This window comes from Triturus cristatus, chromosome 9, assembly GCF_964204655.1.
Source record: "Triturus cristatus chromosome 9, aTriCri1.1, whole genome shotgun sequence".
Lineage (NCBI taxonomy): Eukaryota > Metazoa > Chordata > Amphibia > Caudata > Salamandridae > Triturus > Triturus cristatus.
Genome location: NC_140592.1, coordinates 1,279,551,874 through 1,279,573,947, shown reverse-complemented (window position 1 = coordinate 1,279,573,947; position 22,074 = coordinate 1,279,551,874).

Here is a 22,074-nt window from a genome sequence, read left to right as displayed (position 1 = left end):
GGTCGAGCGTCGCTCAGCAGTCAGGAGTAAGGAGGGTCACCGAGCACGTCATCCCCACAGGAAGGCCTCACTCACAGAGATTGTCTCCGACACCAAAGTGGATTTCACCACAGCTCCAGATGCATCAACACTGAACGTTTATATATGGACTTCAACACCGCGAGACCAGGCCGGTCTAAAGAACATCGCCAAAGCGACTGAAGGCATCCGGACCGTGCGGTCTGAGGCTCAAGCGCTGACTGGCTGACGGCCTGCATAGACTCACTCGGTGCTTTTGGGTTATTTCTGTGTTTTGTTACAGGTTGGACTCCTGTTTGGTTTTTCATTAAAGTTTGGGAGGGATGTTGCATCCAGCCGGACGCATTCTAGTGGTCCACTGCTGATGTAAGACACTGTACACCCACCCACCACAGGCGTCACCAGTCAGGTGACCCTGTTAATAAAAGGGGCCGGGCGCACGTGCCCTGGGCCAGTTACAGTACCCCACCGCTGAGTGTCTGTGTGGTCATTGTGTACACCATGTGGGCCTAGGGCCCCAAACACCACACTGGGGATTGTGTTGTAATAAACTTTCACAACAAGGAGGTACCCAGGCTTTTGTTGGCCCAGCTGAATGAGTTCCCACCACTCAGGTCACAGATTTACGCCTCATCGCTGGAGCATTTTTATAAGTGTACATTTCCCCAATCGACCCCCCCCCCCCCCCCCCCCCACACCCCCCCAGAGCCCTTACGGTGAGATCATGGGTGAATCCACGTCTAACAAAGTCGACGAATGTGGCCCAAGCGGGGAGCAATGAGTAGCAGAGGGAAACAGATCTGCTCTGCCCACAGATCCCAAGACCTGTGATTGGCCACAGTCTGCAGGCCTAAATCAACTTACACACGGGGATCCAACAAGGGAATCCTGGGGTCCCAAATTAGAAAGAGCTCATAGGCCTACACCCCAGAGTGAGGCCCCTAACCCTGGCTTGAAAGTCGTATCTTGGAACCTGGCAGGCAGAGGCACAGAAGGGAACAATGTGCAGCCCTGCAAACATAAACGGAATACAATTTGCGCTCTAGTAGATACCCAGGGTGAGCTGACTCAGCATTTTTCACATCACAAATATGGAAACAGTCTGAATAGAAAGCTCCAAGTAGGAGACCTGGAAGTTGTTAAAGGGGCAGTAACAAGAAATGGCAAACATTAGAAAACATTCGCCAGAATGAACTCTGAATCTACGAGTGATTATGCAACGGTGCCAGGCTCCATTCGGAGCGGACTTCTCAAACACATCCACAGTTCCCTGGTTCGAGTGATCGCGCTTTACACTTCACAGCACCGATGGCAGAGGTACAAAGGCGAAATGAATCCGACACGTGGAGCAGCCATTGTAGCCAGGAAGAATGGAGACCCGCTGAAATGGTCCCAAACGGATAAGGCGAAACGGGTCCCACAATTTGTAGCTGGGAACACGAGGCTGGTCTTAAATTGCCTTGAAAATGAGTGGAATACTTATTTTTTGCCATTTTCTTTTGAAAATTTACTTAAGGAAGCGCAAGTAGCTTTGTCGTGTCCAAAAGCTAAATTAAAACGATGATTCGATCAAGCGTGTTCCAAAGCCTCAGGGAACATGCGCAGGTCTCTAAGAATCCAAGCAAGAGACAGCGACCAGGTCAAGTCGCTGCGCAAAATGAATTTGGAAGCTAAGAAGGATAGGGACAAGGCACTACTAGAAGAAGCATAGGAAACATTAGAATTAGCAGTCGCCTCCAAGAATTGCAAACATTTTTGTAAAGTGATCAAAGCTGCCTATTTTAAAAGCTTGACAGGCCGCTCTCTAGATTCCATTGTTAGTCAAGATCAATGAGGGGGCCTATTTTTTTATTTTTTATTCAAATAATATTTCAGGAATAGAATGCCCAATTGCAGAACCACCACCAAGCGAACCCTTGGCATTTTCAACGGAAGAGGATAGTAGGGGATTGGCAACGTGCTCTCCATTGGCGTTTTCTTCGAGCACCAAGATCTATAGATCCCTTTACTGACTAATGTTTTTAATGAAATTGTAAAATCTACCCCACTGACCTCATGGAGAACCAGTATCATTTTTCCTATATTTTAAAAGGGTGATAAAGCAAAGTCCCAAAACTACAGACCAATCTCAGTGCTGGATACCACCGCAAAGTTCATGGGGCGCCTGTGAGAAGTTGGCCTGATATGTAGTGCTCACTATTCTAGTGATCACTGTGTATCATTCCAAACGACCCTTATTGATGATTGGTTGTAAGTCAACCTTATAGACCAGCTATCCTAGTAGCGTGGATACGAGCAGTCTTTAGGCTAAAGTCTAGAGGGCGTGTTAAGCCAGCTGTTTACCATCACATATACCCCTTGAACGTCAAGTGAAAGGACACCACACAAGTTGTTATGAAAATAAAGGATATTTATTTATAACAAGACTACCCTGGCTCTTTATGAGTCAGGGAGCTAAGCACACTACAAAACTCTTAGAAAATACTTCAGTTGCACAATTTACACAAATGCCCGAAGGGCACGAGAAACCATCTACGCTAACAGTGAAATGCGAGTGGTTAGAGTCTGGAGTTACTGATTCCGGAGTGATCCGATCAGTGGGACTAAACGAAAAAGGAACTGCACACTTGTAGAGCGAACCTGCGATGGAGCACCGAAATGCTCGAGTTACCTAGCCCGGAGGCTGCGGCTGCGTGAGGTTCGGCAAGATGTCGGGAGTCCTCGTTGTAGTCTCAGGAGCCTGAAAGAAGAAGTTGCTGGCAGGCGACCAGTGTCGATGTTTCAGCGAGATCCAAGCCTGGATCGGTGTTGAAGGAAACCTGAAAGCAGAGGGGACTCAGTTCTCAACCGCTAGCCAGCGATCGTGTGGGTACCAGGAAGGTACCGGCGAAAGTCACCTCGACCAGGTGAGTGGATGACGTCGGACTCGGCTGTTCCTCGGACCAGGAGGCGCGGCGGCGACCAGGATGGAGGGCGAGCTGTCCCACGAAGGTGTCTGCTGTCGATGATGCTGGGCCCAGGAGTGGGGCAGCAGGTCTTGGCAGTGGCAAACCCACGCGGGGGAGTCAAGATGGCGTCTGGAGTGGACCAGGAGGGTCCGAGGTACTCCTCTGTTGAAGGGGAGCAAGGGCCAGTCTGGAGCAACCAGACCAGTGATGAAAACAAACTATCGTGGTGCGTCGTGAAGAGGGCGACAAGCCGGTCGGCGAGTGGTCAGACAACACGGTGAACAGCAAGGAGCAGAAGGGCCCCCACGCAGATCTCGTGGATGCTGGGGAGGCGGACTTCAGTGCTGGAGCTGCTCAGGGTTAGGGTTTCTCAAACCCTAGGTACACTCACTCGAGGGTCCCTCGGTGGGCGTGTTAGATAAGCGTCGTGCAGGTTCTGAAGATGGCCGGTCCCGCGGGTCTCGTCACACCTACGAATCTCCGCTGGGCTGACGATGTAGGTAGAGGTCAGAGATGGCAGGGAACCCGGGTCTCGTCGAGCTGGGCAGTCTTGATCCGTGGGAGAGATGTACAGCAAACCGCAAGCGCTTAGTTGGTGCCTGCTGGTGCAGGGTGGCTACTCCTTAGCCACAAGGGAGAGTCTTCAGAAAAGTCAAGAGTTCCTTTCGTGGAAAGTAGTTCAAGATTCAGAATTATCCAATTTGGGAAGGGGACCCGCTCCCACCTTTATTCTAGGAAAAAGGGGCTGGCCTGTGACTAGGTCCTACCTCTGGGTGGGACCAGGAGGGGGGTGGTTACACCCCTATCCTTTGTCCGGCTTCGCCCCAGCTCAGGGGCTGGTGTGCCCCCGAAACTGGTTTGAGCCGGGCTATGCACAGTGAGCACCGGGGTGCCACTTGCAATCACCTTCCTTTCAGCCCTGCCTACCTGGGATACACAAACCCTGTCTGGGATGGTGCTAACACCGCCCTCGACAGGAAACCCTTTGTCCAAGCCCCCTTCGCTGGAAGGTCTCCCAGCAGCAGGAGGTCAGACTTGTGTCTGGTGGCAGCATCCATTTTGTGATGCTGAGGCTTGAGTCAACTTTAACCGGGGTTCAAGGTTACTTCCATGTCGTGTCCCTCTAGAAGGGTGGGATGCTAACCCCGTCGCCAGAACTGGCGAGGGGTTCGTATTCCAATTCGTATGACACCTTACTCGACATGTGTAGGTGATGCGATGCCAAAGTTAGCAAATAACCGCAAGGATTATAATGCATTTTAAGGTAGTTGGCCCGCGTCACCATGGAACGGCTAGTTAGGACTTGGTTCCGCAAGCCGTCGACGGGCTCAGCTCGCGCCATAGCACCGTCCCACATGATCCCCAGCACTCTGCCTTCAGGATTGATAAGGCCTGCCATAGGAGTGACTGATAGGAATCCATGTGTCCACTTTAGGGTTAGGTATAGGAATACTACACCTACAGCAACGGGTGATTACACCACCTTGCCCCAGCTGTCGTGCAGCCAGTTGTGTCAAATTTGGGCAGCCATCCAGGGGTGGCATAATACATGCTGCAGCCCCTGGTAGGCCCTGGGTACACCGATGCCCTGGATACCTGTGGTATGCTGAGACAGGGACTGACAAGGCGGCCCAGTTCCAATTAGTGGATGCACCTAATGTACATGTGTATTAATTTCGAGAGAGAACAGCTAGGCTGTGGGTCTGATTGGCAGGCCCACAGCCAGGGAAAGTCGTAAACCAATGAAGCAAAAGCAAAAAAATCTGGGTGATCATAGGATTGCAGACCCTACTCTCCTACATGACCCCCCCCCAAACTTTGGGACAATAAGCTAACATTGACCAGGTGAGTCTTCTTGCTCTAAGTGGAAATACCTGGAGAGCCCATCTGCATTGCCATGATCAGTGCCAGGTCTATGCTCCACTGTGAAGTCCATCCCCTGTAGGGAAATGGACCACCTAAGTAGTTTGGGGTTTTCACCCTTCATTTGATTTAGCCACAAGAGGGGCTTATGGTCGGTCTGAATCTTGAAGTGAGTGCCAAACAAGTATGGCCTCAACTTCTTCAGGGCCCAAACCACAGCAAAGGCCTCCCTCTCAATAGCTGACCAATTCTTCTCTCTGGGGGTCAGCCTCCTGCTAATAAAAGCTATGGGCTGGTCATGACCATCAAAATTCAGTTGAGATAGAACAGCTCCCACACCCAACTCCGAAGCGTCTGTTTGGACAATGAATGGTTTGGAGTAGTCTGGACTCTTTAGGATAGGTGCTGTGCACATGGCCTGCTTTAGGTCATCGAATGCCTTCTGACAGCTTGCTGTCCACTGAACTTTTTTTGGCATCTTCTTACTTGTCAGATCGTTTAGCGGGGTCACAATGGATCCATAATTTCTGACAAATTTCCGGTAATAACCAGTCAGGCCCAAGAAAGCTTGAACCTGAGTCTGGGTGGTTGGAGGAGCCCAGTCCTATATGGCCTGTATTTTGCTCTCCAATGGCTGAACCTGGCCTCCACCTACAAGGTGGCCCAGGTATACAACCTGTGTCTGCCCTATCTGGCACTTAGTGGCCTTGATAGTGAGGCCTGCCTTTTGCAGGGCCTCTAACACTTTCCTCAGGTGGACCAGGTGATCCTCCCAGGTGGAGCTAAAGACAGCGATATGGTCCAGATACGCCGCACAGAAGTCGTCCAACCCAGTGAGAACTCGATTCACCAGCCTTTGGAAGGTGGCAGGTGCATTTTTCAAACCAAAGGGCATTACCACGAACTGATAATGCCCACCCGGGGTAGAAAATGCTGTTTTGGGTTTGGCCTCCTCAGCTAACCTGCTTTGCCAATACCCAGCTGTCAGGTCAAACGTACTTAAGTAGTTGGCCGAAGCCAACCGGTCTATAAGTTCGTCTGCTCTTGGTATTGGGTGGGCGTCAGTCTTAGTGACTGCATTGAGACCTCTGTAGTCCACGCAAAACCTCATCTCTTTCTTACCGCACTGGGTGTGAGGTTTCGGCACGAGAACTACGGGACTAGCCCAGGGGCTGTCCGAGGGCTCAATGACTCCCAGCTCCAACATTTTCTGCACCTCTGTCTTGATGCAGTCTCTGACATGATCAGGCTGTCGATAGATTTTACTCTTTACGGGCAGACTGTCCCCAGTGTCGACCTCATGGGTACACCAATTGGTCTGACTGGGTGTCAGAGAGAACATATGTCGAAAGGATTGAAGAACCTGTTTACAATCCTTTTGTTGATGTCCAGAGAGGCTGCCGCAAAAGACAACACCATCTACTGACCCATCGTCAGGGTTCTGAGAGAGCAGGTCTGGGAGAGGGTCACTCTCCTCCTCCTGTCCCTCATCTGTGGCCATGAGCAAGCCCATGCCCTCCCTGTCGACATATGCCTTGAGCCTGTTTACATGGAGCACCCGGTGGGGGCTCCGGGGAGTTCCCAGGTCTACCAAGTAGGTGACCTCTCCCTTTTGCTCAATGATCGTGTGGGGCCCAGACCATTTGTCTTTGAGTGCTGCTGGGGCCACTGGCTCCAGCACCCACACCTTCTGTCCAGGCTGGTACACAGTCAGGACAGCCTTTTGGTCGTGCCAAGCTTTCTGTAATTCTTGGCCCGCTTCAAGGTTTTTAGATGCCTTTTCCATGTACTCCGCCATCCGCGAGCGGAGGCCGAGCACATAGTCCACAATGTTTGATGCCGGCTTTCTGAGAGGTCTCTCCCATCCTTCCTTTACCAAACAAAGGGGTCCCCTTACAGGATTTCCGAACAGAAGCTCAAAAGGGCTGTAGCCAACCCCCTTCTGCGGGACCTCTCTGTAGGCGAACAAGAGGCAGGGTATCAGGACATCCCATCTCCGCCGAAGCTTTTCAGGTAGTCCGTGAATCATCCCTTTTAGGGTCCTGTTGAATCTCTCAACAAGCCCATTGCATTGCGGGTGATAGGGTGTGGTGAACTTGTAGTTGACACCGCACTCCTTCCACATTGCAGTCAGATATCCAGACATGAAGTTTGCACCTCTGTCTGAGACAACCTCCTTAGGGAAGCCCACTCTGGAGAACACTCCAACTAGGGCCCGTGCCACCACAGGGGCTGTAGTGGTCCTAAGGGGAATAGCTTCAGGATACCTGGTGGCGTGGTCCACCACCACCAGTATAAACTTGTGCCCTGATGCTGTCTGGGGTTCCATTGGTCCGACAATGTCGATCCACACTCGTTCAAAGGGTACCCCCACCACCGGTAGTGGTATGAGGGGGGCCTTTGTCGTGCCACCTGACTTACCACTGGCTTGGCAAGTGACACAGGAGCGGCAAAACTCCTTCGTATCTTCGGACATGTGGGGCCAGTGAAAGTGTGGAACAATTCTGTCCCAAGTCTTATTCTGGCCTAAGTGACCTGCAAGGGGAATCTCGTGGGCCAAGGTAAGAAGGAAACCTCTCAGAGACAAGGGGATGACCAGCCTCCTGGTCGCGCCAGGCTTGGGGTCTCTTGCCTCGGAGTACAGGAGTCCATCGTCCCAGTACACTTTGTGGGTACCTGTGGCGTTCCCTGCAGCCTCAGCAGCAGCCTGCTGTCTGAGGGGTTCAAGTGAGGGGCAGTCTAACTGTGCCTTCCCCAAGTCTTCCCTGGAGGGTCCCCCTGAGCCCAGAAACTCAACCTGACCAGGTTCAAGCTCTTTCGGCTCAGTTTCCCTCAGTTCTTTAAGGTCAGCCTCCTCAGAGACTTGATCCACGACCTGGGGCAAGGGGGAAGGCGAAGCCTTACCCTTACTGCTCCTTTTCTTGGAAGGTGTCTGGTCCGTTCTTCCAGGATCCAGCACCTGTTCAGTGGGGCATCTTTTGGCCTGTGACCTGGTCACAGCAAGGACATGTGCTGGCAAGCCTAACATTTCCATGTGAGTCCTCTGCTCCACTTCTGACCATTGTGACGTTTACAAATCATTGCCCAACAGACATTCTACGGGGAGGTCTGAACTAACCACAACCTTTTTCGGGCCACTTACCCCTCCCCTGGAGAAATCAACAACTGCCATACTGTGATTGGTAGTGACGTTGCTGGCATTGGTCACTAGGTAATCGGTACCTAGCATGATCTGTCCAGGGTCCACAAAGTTAGGCATCACCATGGTGACACTGGCACAAGTGTCCCTGTAGGCCTGAGCCATTTTTACATTGATCAAAGGTGTCTGTCTGTATTTGCCCAAAGTATTGGGACTGGCATCAGGGGACATATCCATATCCCCTGTACAGACAAGGACGGCCTGAGTGAGCGTGCTGACTAAGTCGTCACCTCCCTCGGTTCCCAAGGTTAACCCAACTAATGCCTTGGGAGGCGCACTACCACTGCTGACTGTACTAGGGGGTGCAGGTGCCTTAGGGGCTGCAGTGGCAGGAGTTTGCCCTCATTTCTTGGTGCACTCACTAAACCAGTGAGTCTTACTTTTACAGTATTGGCACCACCTTTTTGACTGGCCTTCTTGAGTCTTCTTCTTCTGTGAAGCCTGACCCCCACCCTCTTTGGTTTGTTGGGGACCTGTCGAAGACTTCTGGTCATTTTGTTCGTTCTTGTTACTACCCTTCTGGTCTGCTTTCTTCTGACCACCCTGGTTCTGAGTCTGGTTCTGCTTGACCCTTGTTCTGACCCATCTGTCTGCCTTCTTTCCCAATTCTTGGGGAGAGGTCAGATCCGAGTCGACAAGGTGCTGATGCAACAATTGGTTCTGACAGTTGTTTAAAATCTGTTCTCTCATGATAAGATTGTACAATCCTGTGTAATCAGTAACCTTGCTACCCAGCAACCAGCCCTCCAAAGCCTTAGTGGCACAATCGACAAAATCAGTCCAATCCTGAGACTGGATTTTCTGGGTGTCCCTGAACAGCAACCTGTACTGTTCCGTGGTTAAGCCAAACCCATCAATCAGTGTACTCTTCAGGACTTGGTAGTTGTTTGCATCCTCAGCTCTAGTAGTGAGGAGCTTGTCTCGACCTTTACCTTCAAAGGAAGCCACAGTATAGCTGCCCACTGACTTTGGGGGACGCACTGGACAGTGCAGGCCCTCTCCAAAGCAGTTATCCACTTGTGGATGTCGTCCCCTTGCTTAAAGGGGGGCACTATTTTACTCAGGTGTCTAGTGTCTATACCCCTGTCTTTTTCTCTAATGAGAATGCTGCCACCAGTGGGATCTAACCCGCTTAATTTCTGCTCTCGGGCTAAGGCAAGTCTTTCTTTGGCGAGGGCAAGTTCTTCCCGCTCGATCCTCAGATTGACCTCCCTCATCTTCGCTTCATGCTCCCTTCTCTGAGGGGACGTCATTCCTCTCTGAGAAGATGCCTGAGAGACATGTGTTCGAACAGATCTGTTAGAGCCTCTGGAGAGAGACCTAGCTCGTCCGTTGCCAATGTTAGGCCTGCTTGAGCGTGGGCCCGGGGCTCCCCCAGTTCCACTCTCATGCCTGCTTAAGTTGGTCCTTGTAAGCCTACCGACTACCACTGGACCTTTGTTTGCCTCGTCTCCTGATAACTCCTCCTCGTCTTCCTCCTCTGTATGGAGGTCGAGGTCTGGGTCACCAAGGGTTCCCTCTAAGGGAGGCATGTTCCCATCAGCATCGGGGGGACCTGTGTTAGAGGACCTCCTGGCATCGTACGTCTCTAAGAGACCTATCAGAAATGCGATGGTAGGGTTAGAACCCTGGTTTAGCTTCCTGGAGGCACACAGTTGTCTCATCTCCTTGAAGCGAAGAGCTGCATATCGTGACATGACCTGTGGAGGGTCACTGACCACTAAGGGAGTCTCCGCAGACTCTCCGTGGACCGACATGCTTCTAGTGAGGTGTAAGTGATGCACCTACCTACTCTATTTGTTTACCTACTGATCCCTTGCTAAGAGTTGCAGTCAGGGTGTGCTAAGCCCTGTTACGATACAACAGCTGGTTCAGTAGAACTCAGAGTATTCTAAGTTAAGTTATATGTACCTGGGTACTTATGTGATCTTTCACTTTGATATTCTTAGGATACGTGTGTGGTAAAACAACAGCAAGCTCAAATCCCAACCGCTGCTCACCAATGTGAGAAGTTGGCCTGATATGTAGTGCTCACTATTCTAGTGATCACTGTGTATCATTCCAAACGACCCTTATTGATGATTGGTTGTAAGTCAACCTTTTAGACCAGCTATCCTAGTAGCGTGGATACGAGCAGTCTTTAGGCTAAACTCTAGAGGGCGTGTTAAGCCAGCTGTTTACCATCACATATACCCCTTGAACGTCAAGTGAAAGGACACCACACAAGTTGTTATGAAAATAAAAGGTATTTATTTATAACAAGACTACCCTGGCTCTTTATGAGTCAGGGAGCTAAGCACACTACAAAACTCTTAGAAAATACTTCAGTTGCACAATTTACACAAATGCCCGAAGGGCACGAGAAACCATCTACGCTAACAGTGAAATGCGAGTGGTTAGAGTCTGGAGTTACTGATTCCGGAGTGATCCGATCAGTGGGACTAAACGAAAAAGGAACTGGACACTTGTAGAGCGAACCTGCGATGGAGCACCGAAATGCTCGAGTTACCTAGCCCGGAGGCTGCGGCTGCGTGAGGTTCGGCAAGATGTCGGGAGTCCTTGTTGTAGTCTCAGGAGCCTGAAAGAAGAAGTTGCTGGCAGGCGACCAGTGTCGATGTTTCAGTGAGATCCAAGCCTGGATCGGTGTTGAAGGAAACCTGAAAGCAGAGGGGACTCAGTTCTCAACCGCTAGCCAGCGATCATGTGGGTACCAGGAAGGTACCGGCGAAAGTCACCTCGACCAGGTGAGTGGATGACGTCGGACTCGGCTGTTCCTCGGACCAGGAGGCGCGGCGGCGACCAGGATGGAGGGCGAGCTGTCCCACGAAGGTGTCTGCTGTCGATGATGCTGGGCCCAGGAGTGGGGCAGCAGGTCTTGGCAGTGGCAAACCCACGCGGGGGAGTCAAGATGGCGTCTGGAGTGGACCAGGAGGGTCCGAGGTACTCCTCTGTTGAAGGGGAGCAAGGGCCAGTCTGGAGCAACCAGACCAGTGATTAAAACAAACTATCGTGGTGCGTCGTGAAGAGGGCGACAAGCCGGTCGGCGAGTGGTCGGACAACGCGGTGAACAGCAAGGAGCAGAAGGGCCCCCACGCAGATCTCGTGGATGCTGGGGAGGCGGACTTCGGTGCTGGAGCCGCTCAGGGTTAGGGTTTCTCAAACCCTAGGTACACTCACTCGAGGGTCCCTCGGTGGGCGTGTTAGATAAGCGTCGTGCAGGTTCTGAAGATGGCCGGTCCCGCGGGTCTCGTCACACCTACGAATCTCAGCTGGGCTGACGATGTAGGTAGAGGTCAGAGATGGCAGGGAACCCGGGTCTCGTCGAGCTGGGCAGTCTTGATCCGTGGGAGAGACGTACAGCAAACCGCAAGCGCTTAGTTGGTGCCTGCTGGTGCAGGGTGGCTACTCCTTAGCCACAAGGGAGAGTCTTCAGAAAAGTCAAGAGTTCCTTTCGTGGAAAGTAGTTCAAGATTCAGAATTATCCAATTTGGGAAGGGGACCCGCTCCCACCTTTATTCTAGGAGAAAGGGGCTGGCCTGTGACTAGGTCCTACCTCTGGGTGGGACCAGGAGGGGGGTGGTTACACCCCTATCCTTTGTCCGGCTTCGCCCCAGCTCAGGGGCTGGTGTGCCCCCGAAACTGGTTTGAGCCGGGCTATGCACAGTGAGCACCGGGGTGCCACTTGCAATCACCTTCCTTTCAGCCCTGCCTACCTGGGATACACAAACCCTGTCTGGGATGGTGCTAACACCGCCCTCGACAGGAAACCCTTTGTCCAAGCCCCCTTCGCTGGAAGGTCTCCCAGCAGCAGGAGGTCAGACTTGTGTCTGGTGGCAGCATCCATTTTCTGATGCTGAGGCTTGAGTCAACTTTAACCGGGGTTCAAGGTTACTTCCATGTCGTGTCCCTCTAGAAGGGTGGAATGCTAACCCCGTCGCCAGAACGAGGGGTTCGTATTCCAATTCGTATGACACCTTACTCGACATGTGTAGGTGATGCGATGCCAAAGTTAGCAAATAACCGCAAGGATTATAATGCATTTTAAGGTAGTTGGCCCGCGTCACCATGGAACGGCTAGTTAGGACTTGGTTCCGCAAGCCGTCGACGGGCTCAGCTCGCGCCAGAGCACCGTCCCACATGATCCCCAGCACTCTGCCTTCAGGATTGATAAGGCCTGCCATAGGAGTGACTGATAGGAATCCATGTGTCCACTTTAGGGTTAGGTATAGGAATACTACACCTACAGCAACGGGTGATTACACCACCTTGCCCCAGCTGTCGTGCAGCCAGTTGTGTCAAATTTGGGCGGCCATCCAGGGGTGGCATAATACATGCTGCAGCCCCTGGTAGGCCCTGGGTACACCGATGCCATGGATACCTGTGGTATGCTGAGACAGGGACTGACAAGGCGGCCCAGTTCCAATTAGTGGATGCACCTAATGTACATGTGTATTAATTTCGAGAGAGAACAGCTAGGCTGTGGGTCTGATTGGCAGGCCCACAGCCAGGGAAAGTCGTAAACCAATGAAGCAAAAGCAAAAAAATCTAGGTGATCATAGGATTGCAGACCCTACTCTCCTACAGCGCCTACCTTTAAATAGGCTGGAGGAATGAGCCAATGAATATAGCATCCTGATGCAGGCGCAATATGGACTCCAGAGTGGTGGAGGCACCATAGACCAGGCCTCAATCTAACCATGACAATTACAAATATACCAGAGCCAGAACGGGTCCCATGATTCTGGCTTTCATGGACCTCAGTGTAGCGTTTGACTGCGTCATCCACTCCCAACTTTGGAACATGATGGAGGAATTGGGGGTGGAGCCTGCAGTCATTAATTTAATCTGGCAACTCTATTCCGATGCTACGGCTAGTGTAAGATTCAGGAAACATGGGGAATGCACTCGCCCATTTCAGATCTGAAGGGGTGTCAGACAAGGGTGGGATCTCACTCCATTTTTATTTTCTTTGTATATGAATGGTATTGAAGCAGAACTCTGTGGAGCAACAAGAGATGTTCCTGCATTTGAATCCCTAATGGTACCGGTTCTTGCATACGCAGATGATGCGGTGTTAATTGCACGGACAGGGGTGGCCCTACAGCGACTAATAAATGTAAACGCATCCTTCGTGTCTTCTTTAGGTTTAAGAGTAAATGAAGACAAGTCTTTTGCACTTATAATAGGGACGCCTGTGGTCAGGAGAGCGTATCATTTTGAGATAGGCCAGAGGGAATTAGAGGTGGTAGACTCCTTCCTGTGCCTGGGAGTTCAATTCGATAATAAACAGACCTGGGCGAACACTGCATCCGCCACATTTAAAGTGCCCTATTGCAGGCGGCACCTTTCAAACCTCTCTAAGTGTAGGATTACTTTTGGTACTTGGCAAGTCTGCCCTTACCAGATGGTCTGTTATACTTTTAAGGGGGCGTTCTAAGTTGAGGCTGCCTACATTAAGTGTGGGCCCGTGTTTCAAGATGCATTTCCTGACTGCATTGGAGAGGGGGGAAAAAGGAGTCACACGTACAAAATGTGGTGGATGCAGCGTTTGCCACCTTACCACGGACACGGAAAAATGTGTGCATGCAAACATTGATGTCACCCTGTCTCATTTTTTTAACTGTAACACTGTCAATGTTATTTAGGCATTCTTTGCCCGTGCAACCTAATATATGTTGGTCAAACAACACAAAAAATCAGATTCCGGATTTGCCAGCACAGAAGCAGGGTTCGTTGCGCAACGCCGAATGCACCACTTGTTGAACGCTTTACGGCTATGAACCGCACTGAAGATGAGATAAGGTGGCAAGGGATCGCAGCGATTCATCAACCCCCCGATGCACGAGCATTGCGGGCATCCTCAACAAAGAGGAGCTAAAATGGACCATAAGAACGGACAGTCTCCACACTGGACTAAATCGCTTGGAGGACTGATCCAATTTGCTTTGATCCTACTTGCCGTACTGCCCATTTCAGCATCTCTGTTCTGTTTTTACCATTTATTGTCCTTATGAATTGGTGTCCTGCTCAATCCTGTTACTCTCTAATGGAGCCATTATCTACCGTCTGCATAACTTAAATATCTATGCGCCTGTGGATTCTTCTTTTTGTTTTATATGAATGCCCGTACACTCATTTGTTCTCTCGCATTAGACTATTTTTGACTAGTAAGCCTTTAACCATCTATCTCCTTTTCCGTTTTCATTACCTTGCCATATTCTCATATCTTTAATGTCTTTAACCACTCGTATCATTACTCCTTTTCTAATCTTATGTTACTCCACTCTCGTTATGCCATGTGCTGCCACGTGCTCACCATGTGCTTTGTCCTCCCTCAATGTTGACTGCTCTTGTAATCTGCCTAGAAACGAACTATATTTAGCATCTTCCACCTTTGCACATGCCCAGTGAGTTTTCAACTGTCCTTGCAGCTGTTAGTAGTATGTAACTGTCAGGATGTGTTTACTAGCATTGGCAAACTGTTAACTCCTCCTACTTGTCGACTGTGCATTTCTATATGACCTTATATGTACATAAAACCTTCTCCTGTACTTGTACCACCTTCTTTTGAGCCCCTGTGTGGGTATAAAAGGACCGTGCTCCTTCTGTTGGGTGTGCTACTTCATTCAACACCGAAGGGTGCTGTGTGAATGTAGTTCCACCTCATGAGGTTTATTAAACTTTGTATTTTCTATTCCAGTTTCTGTGCCAACTTCTTCCTATTGGTCTGAGGACTCTGTGCAGAGAAGGGCGAACCCCTTGCACTGGTAGGTCTAGCTGAGGCCCACTTCTACAAATTGGCGCCCAACCAGTGGGGCTCATCGGCGACTCGGATGCACAAAGGATTGGTCGCGACGAAGGATTGGAATCTCGCTCTGGACGCGATCGCTGCCCGATATGACCCGAGTCTTGGCAACCACGGCGTTTTTCCTTTCTTTCTGATCTGACCATCCAGGTGGTGCCGGTCCTCGACTGAGATCTCTTCTGTTGATTCGCCGTGCAGTGACCATTTGGTCGATTTTAGAACTTGGCAGTTGGAACCTGGACACCAAGTGGTTGGTAAGAGTCGTTCTGCGGCGCTTGCTGTTGGTTTTTATGCCTGGGATTGGTAAGGTAATTTAGTAACACTTACTGCGGCTTTTGTATTTTGGAATTTGTGTTGGCCAACTTAGATTTCTATGTGATTCATATATAAATTGCAATTTATATAGGCAGGTAATGAGGAGAATTTTCTCTATCTGAATTGATTTGAACGGCACATCGTACTAAAGGAACCTTAAGTGCTACTTTGATTATAATACTGCATATTCTGCACTATTTTTGGCATGCCTGTTTTCAGCACACTTCGTAGGATGTGTTGCTTTTGTAGTGGTACCAATTTGAGACTCGATGAAGCACAACCGCCCCCCCCGGTGGGGACACCTAATAGGGATATGTATATTAAGTATGGTTTTTCTTCTATAATGTACAGTACATTATGGAATAAATACACTCGTAAGGATCCTGAGTTGCGTTGACCTATGCATGGGTCATTTGATTTACGAAAGATTGAGTATGTGGAACAATGTATGTTTAAGCGAAAGACTAGGCAAGATATGTTTGACTGTGTACAAATGTGGGAGAAAGAAGTGCGTGAATGAATGAAGCGTGAGCAAGCCTTGATTGAAAAAGAACAGCGAAAGAACATTTATGCGAAAGCATTAGAGCTGAAGAACAAAGAAATAAAAGAGTTAAAAGAGAGAGAAGATAGGGAGCGCAATTTACAGGTAACTGGCCAATACGCTGTTTGGCGGCCCCTTTATCCGATACTTAATAAACCACAAGATGATTCCTTATTATTAGATCGTCCTCCACCTCCGTATACTGTTCCTTCTGCCCCTCATGAGTCAGATGAGGACTCTAGTTCAGAGGAACACAAGGCACGATAAACTCGTTCTATGTTGACCGCTGAGCGTGCGTCCCAGCTTAGATTTGCTGCTCGTAAAGCAGTTCATAGCACTGCCCCCGCCTCTTAACCTCTAGATAGTATGAGAGGGTGGTATGAAAGGGAGAAGCTGTATTTTACTGAGGTGTTTGCCGCAGAGGTCCTTGAGCTGTTTAGGAAATATTCTGAGGAGTTAGAGCCCGACGATGTAGCAGTTAATTGTAAGTAAATGCGTGATGGTCTTTTTGTTTTCCCCCAGGTGAATGATACAATCAGGCGTTTGGTTAAACTGCGTGTTGATGCAGTCCGTTTGCGAGAGGAGAAAAAGGCTGCAGACGTAGCTGCACAGACATCTCAGACCAGCATGGCACAAGTTTCTACGTCCGGAACAGATAAGACTATGATAGTTCATGCGAAACCTATGCGGGAGGCCGCGCCTTTGTATGTTCCTCTTAAAGGACAGGGTACAAGTGATGATAAGGCCTCTATCGATGCAAAGGGTTATTTTATTTATAATTGGGTTTACACTCCTTGGAATAGGACGGATGTTATGGCACTTAAAACTGCATTGCCTGATCCGCAGAAAAATCCAGCCGCTTTTTATGAGGAAGTTGAGGGTGCTATTAGCTCTTGTACTATGACTTTGCCTGATATTGATTTATTTTTCGGATTGATATTACCGCCTGATATGTGGAGAACTGTTCGTAAAATTGATGATCGTGCAGCTTTTGGGGCGTTATGGAAAGACTTAGAACAAAGGGATGTAGAAAGGGAACCCGCACAGAAGCCATGTTGGTTAATTTTGGACCTTCCCGCAGCTATATTAGTTAAGTTAAAAACGATTATTCCCCCTAAAAAGATAGATTGGACTGTTTTAGCGTCTTGTAAGCAAAAGGCAGATGAATCGGTCTCTGATTTCTTTACACGTTTTGAAGAAGCATTCCACGATTTTAGTGGCCAGTCATTGACAGATGACACGGGCAGACATCTGTTTGTTGATAAATATGTCGCTAACCTGTTGCCAGGAATAGCTAGTCGCCTAAACGCCAGTGAGAGTTCATGGACTACCTTTTCCCCGATTTCTCTCTTGACTATGGCTCAGTATTATGAACAACCGTGAAAAAGTAACAAAGCTGTTCCTAAGGGTGGTTGAGACAGACCATGTAGTGTTCAAGGAAAGTTTTTTATTTGGATATTGGAGCCCTCACACAACCACCAGGATGTCGTGAATCACGTACCCCTCAGGATGTATTGTGTCATCATCGGGCTGCTCCTGCGTCGAGTCGGCTGGTGCAATACCCGACGGGCTCTGGTTAGGGGCGCACCACCCAGTCCTGATAGAGCGGGGTAGGTCTGCTGGAGACACGGACTCGGCGTGTCTAACGCGAGGAACTCCTTGCGTAGCCTACCAGGAACTGCAGTGTACTATCCTATGGAGTTTATAGGGTAGACCGAGCTGCAGGTAAAATACCAGCTACTTTTGAGAATGCTCACTGTTAATTAGGATATACAGTTTGGATTCAAATGTAGATAGAATATAATTGGTCCTGAAGAATCGCTAGAGTATTCCTCCATTAGAGCGAGAAACATGTTGACCCCAATGAGGCAGTGTATATAACCTAGACCATTAACCTAAGTCACCAACACTCAACCTCACAGTTTTTAATTAGGCGAGGAGGCTCCCTAATAAATTGATTGAGAGAGCACTCCCTCCCCTATTTTAGCAACTACTTTCATTCATCTACATCACTAAAGAGCCCCACACTCCCACCTCACCTAATGGCTGTATTGGATAAAAAGATCTCCATAAGAGTGCTCCCCTAACCAGAGCCCGTCGGGTATTGCACCAGCCGACTCGACGCAGGAGCAGCCCGATGATGACATGATACATCCTGAGGGGTACGTGATTCACGACATCCTGATGGTTGTGTGAGGGCTCCAATATCCAAATAAAAAACTTTCCTTGAACACTACATGGTCTGTCTCACCCACCCTTAGGAACAGCTTTGTTACTTTTTCACGGTTGTATACTTTAAGGCATACTTAGCTGGACCTCCCTCCCAAAGCCCTTTTTGCCCCCCCTGTTCATTGTTGATATATCAGTATTATGAACACCAGGAATTAGAAGCAAAGGGTAATGTGGATAAGAAGACTAAAGAATTAAAAACGAAGGTTATGTTGGCTCAGGCTTATGGTCCGCCTTTTAGAGGTAGTGATAGAGGTGGACGTGGATCTTATGGTTTGTCTTTTCCTTCTTAAACTCGTTCGAATTTGTCTGTTGACCAGTGCGCGTACTGTAAGAAATTTGGGCATTGGGCTTCCGATTGTCCAGCACTGCGTGCTCAGCAGTGTCCACGTGGTCGGGAACAAATGAGAAATCGTTCAGGATATTCAGGGCCTCGAGGAAGCACAGGTGATCGTGCTAGGTTTGATGCTAATATACGTGGGCAGGATGGGTTTAACACTTTTGATAGAAGGAACCAATATCAAATGTCCGACTATGTGCCGTCTGATTCTCAAGATTCTGCTTATGCATAGGATTGCCTAGAATGGGGTAAGGAATCAGTTGAAGTTCCAGTAGATCAGAGTTGTCCCTATGTTACAGCAAATGTTTTGGGTTCTACTGATCAGTTTCTGGTTGATACAGGAGCTACTCGTAGCGCCTTGTCTAAACAATTGGTTCCAAGGGCTCCCCTGTCTGGCTTAACCATTACATCGATAGGTTTCGATGGAACCCCTTCCCTTAGCCCACTGTCACAACCACTTGCATTCCATGTGGATAAATTTACTGCTCCATGTCCATTTTTGCTTCCCCCGAATTCACCAGACAATATTGTGGGTCTTGATATGCTCAAGTATTTCAGGGCTACGATACGATGTTCTCCAGAAGGTGTACGTGTTATCTTGAATGACAACCATCCTGTGGCGGAGAGAGCTTGTCTTGTTAAAGGGGATCTTGCATTAGCTTCACTCCCTAGTAATTTGTGGGCTACTTCAGACACTGATGTAGGGCAAATGGTTATTCCACCAGTACATATTAGTGTCAAGGAGGGCGCAGTGCTGCCACGCTTGCCTCAATACAAAATTTCACAGGAAGGTGAAGAAGCACTCATACGTATTGTCCATGATCTCATTGAAATGGGGGTTGTTGAGGAAGTTCCTTACAATGTTTGTAACAGTCCGATTCTTCCTATTCTGAAAAAAGATAGTGACACTAGGATTTACCGATTCACTATTGATTTGCGAGAAGTTATTAAGATTGTAGTACCACAATACCCCGTGGTTTCTGACATAACGACACTTCTTACTTTGGTTCCTCCGACAGCAACTACATTCTCTGTGATAGACTTGAAGAATGCTTTCTTTTCGATCCCTATTCATCCTGATAGCCGATATTTGTTCGGTTTCACTTTGAATAATCGATCGTATAGATTTTGTAGAGTTCCTCAAGGCTATACTGAGAGTCCTAGTATTTACAGTCAAGCATTAAAAAGACAACTTGATTCTTTCGTTTTGCCTGAAGGTGTGGCTCTCATACAATTTGTCGATGACATCTTGTTGGCAGCCGATACCCCTGAACAGTGTGAAAAATTTACTTTGTCCTTGCTTTCTTTTCTTGTTTCCCATCGTCACAAAGTGTCACGAAAGAAATTGCAATATTGTAGACCCAAGGTAACCTACTTAGGTCACCTTCTGTCTAAGGAGGGCCGTGCACTTACACCAGATCGCATTCAAGCTATTTTAGACACACCAGTGCCCCTTACTCAGAAAGATGTCTGTGCATTCATTGGTCTTACTTCTTTTTGTAGGCAATGGATATTAGGGTTTTCACACATTGTTAAACCCTTGCTAGCACTTTTGACTAAAGATACTCCAATGCCCCTCCCATGGACAGATGAATGTGAGACTGCTTTCCGACAGTTACGACAAGCTCTTTGTTCTGCACCAGTGTTAGGTACTCCAGATTATACGAAGCCTTTTACATTATATGTACATGAGAAAGATGGATGCGCATTGTCAGTTTTAGTGCAGACACACGGTGACAAACAGCGTCCCTATGCATATTTTTCAGCAGTACTTGCTCCTGTTGCTCGTGCGTTACCTGGATGCTTCCGTTCAGTTACAGCAACAGCTGTGTCAATACGTCAGAGTGAAGGGATAGTTTTGTCACATAAGCTGTTGGTGCTAGTACCCCATGCGGTTGATGCCCTTTTAAATCAGATGAAGACGCAGCATTGAACTAGTGCTCGTCTGACAGGATACGAATTGACATTGTTGGCCCCTCACATTACACTAAAGAGATGTGCGATACTAAACCCAGCCACTTTGTTGCCATACCCGGTGACTCAGTCTCAGTCACAGGAGTCTCATGATTGTATATTCCTTACTGAGGAACAGACAAAGGGTCGTGTCGATTTGCAAGACACGCCCCTTTCAAGTGTTGATGGGGAACTATGGGTTGATGGGTGCTGTTTGAAGTTACCAGATGGTACTACGTCAGCTGCATATGCAATTACAACACTTCAGACGGTAGTTGAGACAGCTCGTATTCCACAGAAGTCAGCTCAGGCAGCTGAGCTAATAGCTTTAACACAAGCGTGTGAACTTAGTACTGACTTATCTGTGAACATTTATACAGATAGCCGCTATGCTTTTGGAGTGGCTCATGATTTTGGGCTACTCTGGAAGGAGAGGGGCTTTCTTACATCCCACGGGATGCAAATAATGCATGGAGAATTAGTACATAATCTCTTGACTGCTTTAACATACCCGAAGAGAATAGCAATTGTTAAATGTAGCGCACATAAGAAAGTAACTGATAAGATAGGACAAGTCAATGCTTTTGCAGACCAAACAGCCAGTGAAACTGCCATGCAGCGAAGCACCACGTCTATGTACGTAGTGAAGTCACAGGCTGAACGCTAGCATGATACCAGACAGGAAGTGCTAGATATGCAGAGATCTGCTTCTGCAGAAGAAATTGAGCAATGGTCTAAGGAGGGAACATTGGACGATGAGGGCTGTTGGAGGAATAAAGAGATGAGCAAGTGGAGATTGCCGACAGCCTATTTACAACCTATGATTCATATGGCACATGGGCCGGCACATGTTGGAGCCTCCTCGATAACAAAATTGCTCACGCAAGTTTGGGAGCATCCAGAAATTGCTGGCACAGCTAAAAAGATGGTGCAGTCTTGTCTGATTTGTCTTCAGCATAATCCTGGTAAAGGGACACGAACTCTACAGGAGGGTTTGCTACGCCAACCGCACCTTTTGAAGTTTTGCAAATGGATTACATCCAGCTTGAGCGCTGTAACAACTTCAAGTATGTTTTGGTAGTGGTATGTGCCTTCAGTAAATGGATAGAGGCATACCCTACGAAGGACAATACAGCTGTCACTACAGCAAAGGTACTTTTGAAGGAATTCTTCCCTAGATTTGGTGTTTGTAAACTTTTATGGAGTGATAACAGACCCCATTTTATTGGGCAAGTGGTCGAATATGTCCTGAAGGGATTGGGAATAAAGCAGAAATTCCATGCTGCTTTCCATCCACAATCAGCAGGGCTAGTGGAAAGGTATAACGCCACACTTAAATTGAAACTGGCGAAAATACTGGCTTCCACATCCTTGAATTGGCCAGACGCATTACCTTTGGCACTGTTGTCCATTAGATCAGTGCCACATTCGCGATCTGGTCTTACACCATATGAGGTGGTGTTTGGAAGGCCTATGAACATTTGGGGAATTCCTAAACCACGTCCCATACATGATGTACCATGTGTATTGATGAGTAACTACCTATCACAATTGACTGACAGTTTGATTTCTATTCATCAACAGGTTTGAGAAGCTCTTCCTGATAGGTCTGCAGGTGAAGGCCATGGACTTCGACAAGGAGATCAGGTGATGATCCGATCATTCCAGAGGTCGAGCAGCTTGGAACCGAGGTGGCGCGGCCCGGAGCAGGTGCTCCTTTCAACGAGAACTGCGGTCCGAGTGACGAACAGGAGGAACTGGGTGCACTCCACCCACTGCAAAAAAGTGCCGTCTACCTTGGTGGATCCTGCTGCCTTGATCGACCATCGGGACATCCTGGATACAGAGAGAAGCCAAGCCATA